The 13337-nt window shown below is 40.5% G+C and overlaps 1 protein-coding gene across 1 annotated transcript in view; it reads right to left on the reverse strand.

Annotated features, from left to right (window-relative positions):
- The window catches only part of LOC106563163 (transmembrane protein 132C), a 188877-nt gene that overhangs the window by 152072 nt on the left and 23468 nt on the right, over positions 1 to 13337 (reverse strand). The window lies entirely within an intron of this gene.

Genomic DNA, 13337 nt, shown 5'->3' on the forward strand with positions numbered 1-13337 from the left:
ACACAGTTATATTACAATGTCCTAATAAGAAGTTATTTGCTACAAAGTGTGTATATGACATCCCCTTCACGCATTATTTCTCTCACTATATGTAGCATGTTAAATGACATCCTGCAGTTAAACAGAGAGACTTGAAAACATGGATTAGGAATCGAATCTAATCTACGGTAATAGACTGTTTCTACTAAATAGTCACAGTTCCTCGTTAGACCCTACTCACTCACTCAGTCAACTCAGTCACTCCTTTCCTCATATTCCTCCTCTTCCTTCTCCTCTCCTCTCCTCTATCTTAACAATTCGGTTCACAACCTCCACACGCTCCTCTTGTCTGGAGTCTGAACCCCTGTATATAGCCTCGTTACTGTATTGTTGCACTTGAATTATTTGTTATTTTTCTCTTTTTACATTTTTTACATTTGTATTTATTTATTGTTTACTTCAGTTTATTTAGTAAATACTTTCTTAACATGCATTTTTTCTTAAAACTGCAATGTTGGTTAAGGTCTTATAAGTAAGCATTTCATTGTAAGGTCTACACCTGTTGTATATAAAATTTGATTTTGACTTGATTTGACCCTGTTATCGACCCCAACACCCAGCAGGGCCTCAACCCCCCCCTCCCCCCTCCCTCCTCCCACACCCCCCTTCAAACTCATCTACACCTACCCCTTCTGTCTCTCCCTCCTTACTCCTTCCCCCTGCCCGTCCTAACTTCCCCCCTCTCTCCCTCTGCCATCAAACTCTAGATATTTGGTCTGAAGGAGGATCCCGGGAGAGGCCATTGATTTCCCGTCGTAGCCAGGCCATGCGGCAGGGAGACACGGCAGTGATTTGTGACAGCCCATGGCAGTCTGACAAAGACCAGCTTGGAGGACCAGGCACAACAAGCTGTGGTCGGAATACCGAAGACCATAAAGCACAGTGTCTATCTGTGTGTCTGTCTGTCTGAGAGTTGAACAGAGACACTTCTGAGATTTGAATGACGGTAGATACTCAAGTCGTACCTGAAAGTAGGCTAGGACTACAGTGTGATGTTACACAAAGGGTAAGTACAGAGGCAGAGCAGGCAGATGTTTAACTGTGCTGGAGTGTACCTCACAGGGAGTAAGATAGACACCTCTCTGTCTCTCTCAGTGAGAGTTTGCACACTGTCTTAGTTTTCACATACAGTAAACCCATGATAGAGACACAGAAACTACTTCATTACAATCAAAGTGTAATCACGTCCTAAATGTGGATTTAGATATAGAATGCTTTTCTTCATCTTCCAACGCTCAAAATGCAGTAAGTAAAGGCTCCCGATTCCCCTTGGGTCGGCAAAAGTAGGATTTCATGTCTGATGTTCTTGTAAATCACATTAACTTCCAGATTTTGAAATACAGTTTCTAGCAATGAAAACATGATTTGTGCAGATACTTGACTTGTTTGCCAAATCCTGCCTAATGTACACAGCCCTGAGATCAGTGAACACAACCTAACCCCAGAGGACATGGAATAAAGAGCCTGGTAACATATTAAACAGGAAGCTCTGCTCCACCACCACCACTGGACATATGGGACATGTTATCCTTGTATGATTTGGGTGCCAAAAACCTACTAAACACAATGATCCTTTTTTATAATTTTTTTGAGACCAAATTTGTATTTATTTTGTAATTTGTTCTTTGGCTGGGGTTACAGGTACAATATATAAATTCATATAATTTCATATTCCGTTCATGTCGTATTTTCCATTCATTATTTTAGTTATTTTCCACATTAGTTATATTCCTACTGTACCTGCGGGCTGCCACTCAACAACAAGAAAAATATACATCAAAAAGGTACATAAATACAAAGTATTGATCATTTTAATCATATTACAGAGTTAAAAAGTAATAATACATTTTGTATTTAAAGGAAAAGAAACAAAAAGAAGTGAGCCTCCACCCCCAACTTCCCATTCCCCCAACCCTGTTTTCCATTGCTTCCCACCTCCCTAAATACTAGGATTGCTTGTCAGTCATGCCATTTTGATTCCCAGCTACATTGTTTTTCAATTTTGCACCAAATTGAAATGGTGTGAGCAATAATTGGACAAAAGCATAGTTTACATTGTTTAAAGGAAATACAGTGGATTCTGAAAGTATTCAGACCCCTTCCATTTTTACACATTTTGTTATATTACAGCCTTATTCTAAAATGGATTAAATAAAAACAAAATCATCTTCAGTCTACACACAATACCCCATAATGACAAAGTGAAACAGTTTCTTTGAAATTTTTGCAAATCTATGAACAATTTCAAACAGAAATAACTTATTTACATATGTATTCAGACCCTTTGATATGAGACTCGAAGTTGAGCTCAGGGGCATCCTGTTTCTATTGATCATCCTTGAGATGTTTCTACAACTTGATTGGAGTCCACCTGTATTAAATTCAATTGATTAGACATGATTTGGAAAGGCACACGCCTGTCTATGTAAGGTCCCACAGTTGACAGTGCATGTCAGAGCAAAAACCAAGCCATGAGGTCGAAAGAATTGTCCATAGAGCACAGATCTGGGGAAGGGTACCAAAAAATTGCTGCAGCATTGAATGTCCCCAAGAACACAGTGGCCTCCATCATTCATAAGTGGAAGAAGTTTGAAACCACCAAGACTCTTCCTAGAGCTGGCCACCATGCTAAACTGAAGACTCAAGGCTGTAATCTCTGCCAAAGGTGCTTCAACAAAGTACTGAGTAAAGGGTCTAAATACTTATGAAAATGTCATATTTACATTTTTCACGGTTCTAAAAACCTGTTTTTGCTTTGTCATTATGGGGTATTGTGTGTAGATTGATGAGGGAAAAAAACAATTGAATACATTTTAGAATAAGGCTGTAACGTGACAAAATGTGGAAAAAGTCAAGGGGTCTGAATACTTTTCAAATGCACTGTATTAGTGGAGACCACATCTTCCAGGTCAATAGACGACACCATGGGTGTTTCTCAATACGCATACTACCGTGCTCCGAGCACGTAATCTGGAACACAGGAGGGTCGGAGCATGAGTCCAAATCAAGTAGGCGAAACGGAGCACAGAGGGCACTTCTCGGATGCGTACTTGTAAACATTTCAAAGCATGTATCGATGCAAGCTTCAATGAAAAGTATGGACAGAAATATGATGCAACCACATAAAACAACACCATATTTATTGAAATCAATGCGGACATTATTTGATCTGAAGCGAGGGAAAATAAACTCAGGCTTCGGGATTACATTTTTCCCATTCACATCTCATATGTTTCCTGACTACAATATTGTATCTTGAAAACATAAAACAAATATTTCTATGTTCATTTTGGCATGTTTACCTGCCTACAATACCCAGTGTAGATTCTGTAGATTGCAAGCCTATAGTAAGTCAACTAGCTACCTACTACCTTTAGCTAGCTAGCCACAAAGAATTGGTAGCTAGCTACCCACGAAGAATTTACATCTACCTTGCATAACATTACTTTTAAGTCATTTTTGCCTGTTAAATTATCTGGTTAGCTAGATAGTTGCGATTCACAAATAGCTATCTGATAGTTATAAAGTAAAATGTTTGCTTTGTACATATCTTGTTTTGTCTCTATTGCCATTGTCCTGGCTGGAAGAAAGGTTAGTAAATGGGTAAGTCCATTGTAAGTCAATAGGGCTAACTGGCTTGCTAGCTAGCCTCTAAGAATTGGAAGCTAGCTACCTATGAAGAAATGACATCTACCGGACATAACATTAGTTTAAGGTCATTTGGCTGTTTAACTAGCTAGACTAATAAGATTCACATATACAGTTGAAGTGGAAAGTTTACATACATTTAGGTGGGAGTCATTAAAACCCATTTTTCAACCACTCCACAAATGTCTTGTTTTGGCAAGTTGGTTAGGACATCTGCTTTGTGCATGACACAAGTATTGTTTCCAACAATTGTTTACAGACAGATAATTTCACTTATAATTCGCTGTATCACAACAGCAAAGGACCTGGTGAAGATGCTGGCGGAAACAGGTCCAAAAGTATCTATATCCACAGTAAAACGAGTCCTATATCGACATAACCTGAAAGGCCATTCAGCAAGGAAGAAGCCACTGCTCCAAAACCGCCATAAAAAAGCCAGACTACGGTTTGCAACTGCATATGGGGACAAAGATCATACTTTTTGGAGAAACGCCTTCTGGTCTGATGAAACAAAAATAGAACTGTTTGGCCATAATGACCATCGTTATGTTTGGAGGAAAAGGGGGAGGCTTGCAAGCCAAAGAACACCATCCCAACCGTGAAGCACGGGGGTGGCAGCATCATGTTGTGGGGATGCTTTGCTGAAGGAGGGACTGGTGCCCCTCACAAAATAGATGGCATCATGAGGCAGGAAAATTATGTGGATATGTTGAAGATACTTCTCAAGACATCAGTCAGGAAGTTAAAGCTTCGCCATAAACGGGTCTTCCAAATGGACAATGACCCAAAGCATACTTCCAAAGTTGTGGCAAAATGGCTTAAGGACAACAAAGTCAAGGTATTGGAGAGGCCAAAAAAAAACCTGATCTCAATCCTTTACAAAATTTGTGGGCAGAACTGAAAAAGTGTGTGCGAGCAAGGAAGCCTACAAACCTGACTCAGTTACACCAGCTCTGTCAGGAGGAATGGGCCAAAATTCACCCAATTTATTGTGGGAAGCTTGTGGAAGGCTTCCCGGAACGTTTGACCCAAGTTGAACAATTTAAAGGCAATGCTACCAAATACTAATTGAGTGTATGCAAACTTCTGACCCACTGGGAATGTGATGAAATAAATGAAAGCTGAAATAAATCATGATCTACTATTATTCTGACATTTCACATTCTTAAAATAGAGTGGTAATCCTAATTTACCCGAAGACAGTACTAGGATTAAATGTCAGGAATTGTGAAAAACGGAGTTTAAATATATTTGGCTAAGGTGTGAGTGTGGAGTACAGTAGTATGCATATTGAGAAACGCCCCATATCTCTCTATACTCAGCCAGGGGGGAAAATAATAATTTCTAAACCAATTTAGGATGGGGCGAAATGCTAGTGCCTACAAATACACTTAGAAGTTTGGTACGGCTCTTTCCCACTTGGTAATTTTGTTAATTTTATCCAGGATCGCTTACCTTGCCATATACATTTTTCAACTGCACTATGAGACACAGTGATTCTTGGTTAGGCCATGGGATTCCCACTGGCTGTTGGTATACAGTATGCTTTAAACAGCAATTTAAACAACCAATCTTACTCCTTTACAAAACATATTATACACGATTATCATGGTTGTTCGACGCTGCTTCACACCATTACGGGTAGTACCACAAAAAAGTAGAAACACAGTTCAACGTCTTCCTCCACGGCAAAATGCACAACGAAATGTGAGTGGGTTAGGTTAAATTTGAGTGAGTTACATTGGCTTCTTCAGTCCCTAATACAGGGATATTCAGCTTTTACCCTACGAGGTCCATTGCCTGCTGGTTTTCTGTTCTACCTTATAATTAATTGCACACGCCTGGTGTCCCAGGTCTAAATCAGTCCCTGATTAGAGGGTAACAATGAAAAAATGGAGTGGAACTGGCTTCTAGGTCCAGAGTTGACTTTGAAGACCCTAGTATGATACATTGTCGTTTGATTGAGCCTTTTGACTGGCTGGGAGGCCTCCTACACTCTACTCTAGGTTAAGTAATACAGGAGTTAAGGAACATCTAGCTGTGTCTCTACTGCTGTCCACAGTCAAAGAGATATTCCACATTAGGATGGAAATAGTAAGGTGAAAGAGAGTGGGGAGAAAGGTGGAGAATGAATGAGAGGGAGATAGACCTCAATGCCCTGCGAACTGGAGAGAGCAAAAGACATCCTCAGCTCCCTCAGCAGCAGTTAATGCAAGTGCATGGACCAGTTTATATAGTAACCAAATTCAATTCCCAAGGAATAGTCACCAAACCAATGGCCATAATCTTAACATCAGTAGACCCCCAAACCAAGCATCTGTTCTATTTTCTTTCCTTTTTTTGACATGCCTGACATCTCTAATCATAGTAAAGCAACTTTCCTCAAGCCTGCTTTACAAACTGTACATTAGAAACACACCTACTGAATACAAAGTGAATATGAGAATTTGCAGGGAAATATACACAAACAAAAATGTGTATTTGTCCTTGTCAAACTAGAGTAATAACACTTTGCAATCACTTGATGTGTGACTGGTCTACAAAGAAGAACATTTTGTTGGGCATTTGTTGGGCAAATGCCCTGAAAAACTCGACGGCACCCGATGTCACAGGAAGACCAAAAAGATCATCAAGGACAACAACCACTTGAGCCACTACCTGTTCACTCAGCTACCATCCAGAAGGCGAGGTCAGTACAGGTGCATCAAAGCTGGGACCGAGAGACTGAAAAACAGCTTCTATCTCAAGGCCATCAGACTGTTAAACAGCCATCACTAGCACAGAGAGAATGCTGCCTACATACAGACTTGGAATCATTGGCCACTTTAATAAATGGAACACTAGTCACTTTAATAATGCCACTTTAATAATGTTTACATATCTGCATTACTCATCTCATATGCATATACTGTATTCTATACTATTATAGCATCTTCGCCTATGCCGCTCTGTCATTGCTCATCCATATATTTATATTTGTATATTCTTATTACATTCCTTTACTTAGATTTGTGTTTTAGGTATTTGTTGTGGAATTGTTAGATATTGCTGCACTGTTGGAACTAGAAGCACAAGCATTTCGCTACATTCGCAATAACGTCTACTAACCATGTGTATGTGACCAATAAAATTTGATTTGATTTGAACATTAAGCCACCAAACAAATGGCTATTCTGCTCTACAAACAGAGAGACAGGTGGGTCTCAAATGTACATTTACCCAGAATGCTTGCTGACATTTGTCCCTCCGTCCTCACATTGTAGTCTGAAGTCCTATTGATAACTCCTCGTAGTCCAAAATGACATTTTGCAAAGCATTAAACAAAATGCTCCGTATGTATCAAAAAAATAAAAAGAGATGTGCTTTGATGTGTGCTTTTTTAAGACCAGGCTCTTCCACTTGCCTATGAAAAGCTTCGTTCTCTGTTGAGAAACTGCTTGGGGACCTTGATGTCACCATCAATACTGTCAGTCTGTATAAGTGGAACCTTTTCCCTTTTTAACCAACATTTTTGACTCTTCAAAGGTTCAGTATAAAATTCAGCAGCTTTTAGCAGATGCACTGTCATTGGCAAACTGGAGAAGTTTTAAAAACCTTACCAAAGACCGTTACTGATAATGCCTCTTCACACAAAAAGAACAAGATGGTAGTTGAGGGTTTCTAAACCAATCGAGTACTATAAGTTACTCAGCTTTGTGTAGGCTGAAGAGAACGCTTGTTGTTGCCAGACCACAGTGTTTCAGCAAACAACAGCAAGAGCTGATTGCAAACTTAGACTGCTTACAGAGTAACTTATCACATTTGTTACTCTTGCAACAGTGCGAAACACTACCAATGGTCGTGTAGTCAGGACTAACAACCATCTTCAGTAAATGCTGACACAGACAGACACATAGCATCAGTGAAGGTGGCAAAGTTGTTGATGACCTTAAGAGAAGCGACTGGGGAGAGTAGAGCCTGGAGCTGAGTCTCCGGCCCTCAGGGGTAGTCAGCCAGTCAGAATCCAGTTTGGGCTACAGTAATTGGAGTGCCTTTAGGCTAGCTCACACTCAACTACCCAGCGTGGCCAGCAATATAATCTCAGTATTAGTGAGGAATGTGTGTAGCCTGGGATAATAGCCGCGGCCAGAGAGAACAGATGACCATACTAATCGCTCTAAGTGCCCAGCGTGTGTACCTTGACATAGTATGTCACAAGAGAGCCAGGGTAAAGCCGGGTTGGAGCAGAGGGGCATTTAGAAGTCTGGGGGTTAATCAGATCACTTATAGAGCCGGGCTGCACTTCATCTTTCATCGCCGGGCTACACATTCATACTGCAATCAATACTTGAAATTATATTTCCCATTTGTGAAAAATGGACCAAAATAAGGTATTGTGACTGGGCCGAGATGGATGAGGTGAGTCTTAATATATTTTATGGACAACAATAAGTCTTCCCTTCAGTTTTTCTCTGGATGACAGGCGCAAGTTGTTTTCCTTCTGACAAGATCAGAGAAGGGCGGTCTATGGCTTTACCTGCTGGTGCTCTCAGTATACACACTGGGCCTTTACTTTGATAAGCACATCATGCTCTCTCTCTCTCCAACCAAACATCAACCCAGATAGGACCAGGGCCAGACAGTGTCTGTCTGATGAGTATGTGAGGTGTGAGGGAAGGATGTGTGTGAGGAGTGAAGAATCATAAACCAGTCAGAGGAAAAGCAAGCCACAGACAGTCATCTCTCTCAGATGAACGAGCCTCCATCACATCGTAGCACGACGCGCTCCTTACTGCCATACTGATGGTCATTATCTAGGAAAAAAGGATGAGGCATATACAAAAGACACTTATCAAGGACATTGTTAAAAGTATTTATATGCAACAATTCTAGTTCTAGTCATCATATGTTATTTTATTGTGTTACTTTATATTAAATGTTTTACTTTAGTTTATTTAGTAAATATTTTCTTAACTCTATTTCTTGAACTGCATTGTTGGTCAAGGGCTTGTAAGTAAGCATTTCACAGTAAAGTCTACACCTGTTGTATTCGGCGCATGTGACAAATAACATTTGATTTGATTTGACATACAGTACCTGTCAAAAGTTTGGACACACCTACTCATTCAAGGAGTTTTCTTTATTTGTACTATTTTCTACATTGTAGAATAATAGTGAAGACATCAAAACTATGAAATAACACATATGGAATCATGTAGTAACCAAAAGAAGTGTTAAACAAATTTTGTATTTGAGATTCTTCAAAGTAGCCACCCTTTGCCTTGATGACAGCTTTGCACACTCTTGGCATTCTCTCAACCAGCTTCACCTGTAATGTAATGTCTTGAAGGAGTTCCCACATATGCGGAGCACTTTTTGGCTGTTTTTCCTTCACTGCAGTCCAACTCATCCCAAATCATCTCAATTGGGTTGAGGTCTGGTGACTGTGGAGGCAAGTTCATCTGATGTAGCACTCCATCACTCTCCTTCTTGATCAAATAGCCCTTACACAGCCTAGAGGTGTGTAAACCAGATGGGATGGCGTATCACTGCAGAATGCTGTGGTAGCTATCTTGGTTAAGTGTGCCTTGAATTCTAAATAAATCACAGACAGTGTCACCAGCAAAGCACCCCCACACCATCACACCTCCTCCTCCATGCTTCATGGTGGGAACTACACATGCAGAGATTATCCGTTCATCTACTCTGCGTCTCACACAGACACGGCGGTTGGAACCAAAAATCTCAAGGTTCGACTCATCAGACCAAAAGGACAGATTTCCATCGGTCTAATGTCCATTGCTCATTTTTCTTGGCCCAAGAAAGTCTCTTCTTAATATTGGTGTCCTTTAGTAGTGGTTTCTTTGCAGAAATCCGTCCATGAAGGCCTAATTCAGGCAGTCTCCTCTGAACAGTTGATATTGAGACGTGTCTGTTACTTGAACTCCGTGAAGCATTTCTTTGAGCTGCAATCTGAGGTGCAGTTAACTCTAATGAACTTATCCTCTGCAGCAGAGGTACCTCTGGGTCTTCCTTTCCTGTGGCAGTCCTCCATCATAGTGCTTGATGGTTTTTGCGACTGCACTTGAAGAAACCTTCAAAGTTCTTGAAATCTTCCGGATTGACTGACCTTCATGTCTTAAGGTAATGATTGACTGTCGTTTCTCTTTGCTTATTTGAGCGTAATATGGATTTGGTCTTTTACCAAATAGGGCTATCTTCTGTATACCACCCTTACCTTGTCACAACACAACTGATTGGCTCAAACACATTAAGAAGGAAAGATATTACACAAATTAACTTTTAACAAGGCACACCTGTTAATTGAAATGCATTCCAGTTGACTACCTCATGAAGCTGGTTGAGAGAATGCCAAGAGTGTGCAAAGCTATCATCAAGGCAAAGTGTGGCTACTTTGAAGAATCTCAAATATAAAACACATTTTGATTTGTTTAACACTTTTTTTTTGGTTACTACATGATTCCATATGTGTTATTTCATAGTGTTGATGTCTTCACTATTATTCAACAATGTAGGAAATAGTACAAATAAAGAGAACCCCTTGAATGAGTAGGTGTGCCCAAAGTTTTGACTGGTACTGTATGTCTGTAGAATATTTATTAAAGATATTTCAGCTAATATACTGTATAATGTCCTGTAGGAAGTTGGAAAAGCAAAAAAACATGCAATTAGAAAATATATTTACTGAAGGACGAATTCTACTTCCGTTATTCACCTTTATCAGATCTCTGTAGAATGGAGAAACATCTGGAAAAAAGATGATTAACCAAAGTCTACATGAGATGGAGCTGAATCAAGTAGTTTGTTGTTGTTGTTGTTGTTGTTGTAACCATGGTAAGTTCTTCACAGCACAAGCAGCCCCCAATTAGAGCTTAAAGGTAAATGCTCTGAAGCAGGAGGCTTCGAATTCATTCTCCAGCTTCCCCAGTTGGACATAATGTGTTTCAATCATATAGGAATCTTTAAGAAACGCTAATGGAAAAAAACACCCCAGTCGGGCATTTGTCATGCTTGGCTGGGTAAAACTCTTTCAGCATCTTTCTAGCATCTCTTTATCTACGAGTAAGCGATTTTCAGCGTTAAAGCTTGCAGTGAGCTATCTCTCCCTAGTGGGGCTACTGAGCAATGAACAGTACTCCGGCAGTCGTGGCAGAGGGGGGAAAAAAAGCTTTCCGCTTTAAGACACATTGGGGACCTGAATGGGCTTTTTATGACACGTCAATCCTGTCCATTGCCTGTAAACCTGCTGCTGTGCATTGTATCAAGGTATCCAGGGAGGAGAATTGCAGTAGGGAGGTTGATGTTTATTGTCATGAGTCTTGTCCTGGAGGCAGAACTGAGCAATGTCCCCTTATATAAGCTAACTCCAGTCAAAATTGCCTATATTGTAAAAATGCATAAAGAAATATGTTTTTTGGTCTTCATTAAAGGTTAGGCATTATAAGGTTAGCAGTGTGGTTAAGGTTAGAGTTAAGGTTAGGGTTAAAATCAGATTGTATGACTTTGTGGCTTTGCCAGTCAGTGACCACTTTGTAGAGCTGCCTCCAGAACAACATTCATAATGAAAAATGCTAACCTGCTTGCGGTGGAGGGATCGACGCTGCAGGCAGCAACCGTTTAGCCGAGATGAACTAGGGAGGACGAACTCTCAAAGTGGATCGGGACAAATGTGCTAAGCTGAGCAATGCAGCAGTTACGCTTCCTTTAGGGGCAACGGAGCAGCAATCTAAAGAGTTCAACTTTTACTGGATGGCTCTGCTTGTGTTGTTTAGGGCCACAGATTGCAGGGAGAGACAGGGAACCTGTCCTCTTCCTCTTTCCCATGTCAATGTCAAATGATCATCTCTCATAGCTGCCTGCATTCAAAGTGAGTGAAATAAATGTGGTGACAATGACAGATTACGTGGCGCTTTGCTCAGACACGAATCAGGCCCTGTGTCATATATAACAGTGTCTGCAGGCACATGGTAATCACATCCAAGTAAACCCATTTCAGGTATAGATTATAGCCTCCAGCATGATGTTTCTTTGCAAAACTTGAAAATTAGATGCAGTGAATAAGGTTGGAATAATGCAATGGGTTGCAGGTAAGTGAGGAGGGTGAATAATGTATCTGCATTTACTGCAAGGTTACTCTGAATGAGAGTCAATGGTCCTTGAGCACAAAGAGATCCTATGATTTCGAAAGATGCAAGCTACAGTATACAGTATTGCCTGACCAAGATTACAGTCCACCATGTCCAAGGGCCAGGCAGAATCTACACAAGCAGAATATAAATTATACATACTTTAATAATTAATTTGAATCAAACTACAGACTGTTAGACCCCTAAAAGCATGGACAAAACAACACTGCAGATTTCCCAAATCATAAAATCAAGAGGTCCTTCAGAAGATGGTAGCCCTATTATCAAATTCTTCAGGAGGTTATGGTAACAGGAAGCTTTCACTGCTATCAAAATACAATGAAAGACGACTAATTGTCAAAACCAAGGCCTCTTGCTGGATTTTGTGTTTTTATAAATTGACTATTTCTCTGTATTCAGAAGCATACTGCACTTCTGAAAAATCTTCTCTGTACTGCTCTGACTCTGAAAGAAGAATGAATGCTGAGGCGTTGAAAGCATACTCATGACGTTCAGAAAGATGCTGGGCTGCTGCTCCGTTGCCTCCCCTCAATTCTCACTCAGCATAGAGGGAGCTGCTCTGTCCGACAGAAACAGTATGAGCCAAATTGCTCTGAAGATTTTAAAATTTACCAATTCATAAACGGGGAGGAAATTAGATGAAAGGTTTTGCTGCTGAGTGATTTTGAGTACAATAAACATTTTGTTTGTTGTGGGGTTAGGCTATTGAATGGTTTATTATTCTAGTGACAAAAGAGGGGGAAGGTGAGACAGAGGAGAAAGAGAAGGATGGTGATGATGATAGTGCATAGCTGTGTGTGTGTGTGTGTGTGTGTGTGTGTGTGTGTGTGTGTGTGTGTGTGTGTGTGTGTGTGTGTGTGTGTGTGTGTGTGTGTGTGTGTGTGTGTGTGTGTGTGTGTGTGTTTGTGTGTGCGCGTGTGCATGCGTGAGCGTGTTCCCTTGCACACACCCCAGTAGCCCCAGGCCACAGGCACTCTCTGTAAACAGAAATGTATATTTAGCCAGCCCGCTCCATCATAATATGGATCAAGGATGGGCAACTGACGGCCCATAGGACCTTGGATCAATTTCCCCCCCTTGTTTTTAGGAATTCAGTCAACTTACTGTTGAGAGTTTGAATAGTAGAATACACAAGGTGCTATTTCGAAATTAGCCTATGTCAGCTAAAACATTTTTGATTGGTAAGTTAGCTTGTAGTAATCATGGTCGAATTATCGACCCGGGGGTGCCCCCATTGATTTTGTTAGTCACTCTCATTCAGATATCATATTAAAAACTGCAAACATTTCTCTCCACCCACCCTATGGCAAAAGGGTACAGTTTTCTCTCCGCCCTCTGGCAAAATTTGTGAAATTGCATGAAATTAGTTGTAAAATTGCTAAATCTTCTCTTCTACACATGGGAAAATGTGTAGAATTGCAGCAAACTTACTTTAAAAAAGCATTTTCTCTACGCACCATATCAAAATGTGTAGCATTGCAGGAAATAAACTCTAAAACTTGA

This window comes from Salmo salar, chromosome 11, assembly GCF_965601325.2.
Source record: "Salmo salar chromosome 11, fSalSal1, whole genome shotgun sequence".
NCBI lineage: Eukaryota > Metazoa > Chordata > Actinopteri > Salmoniformes > Salmonidae > Salmo > Salmo salar.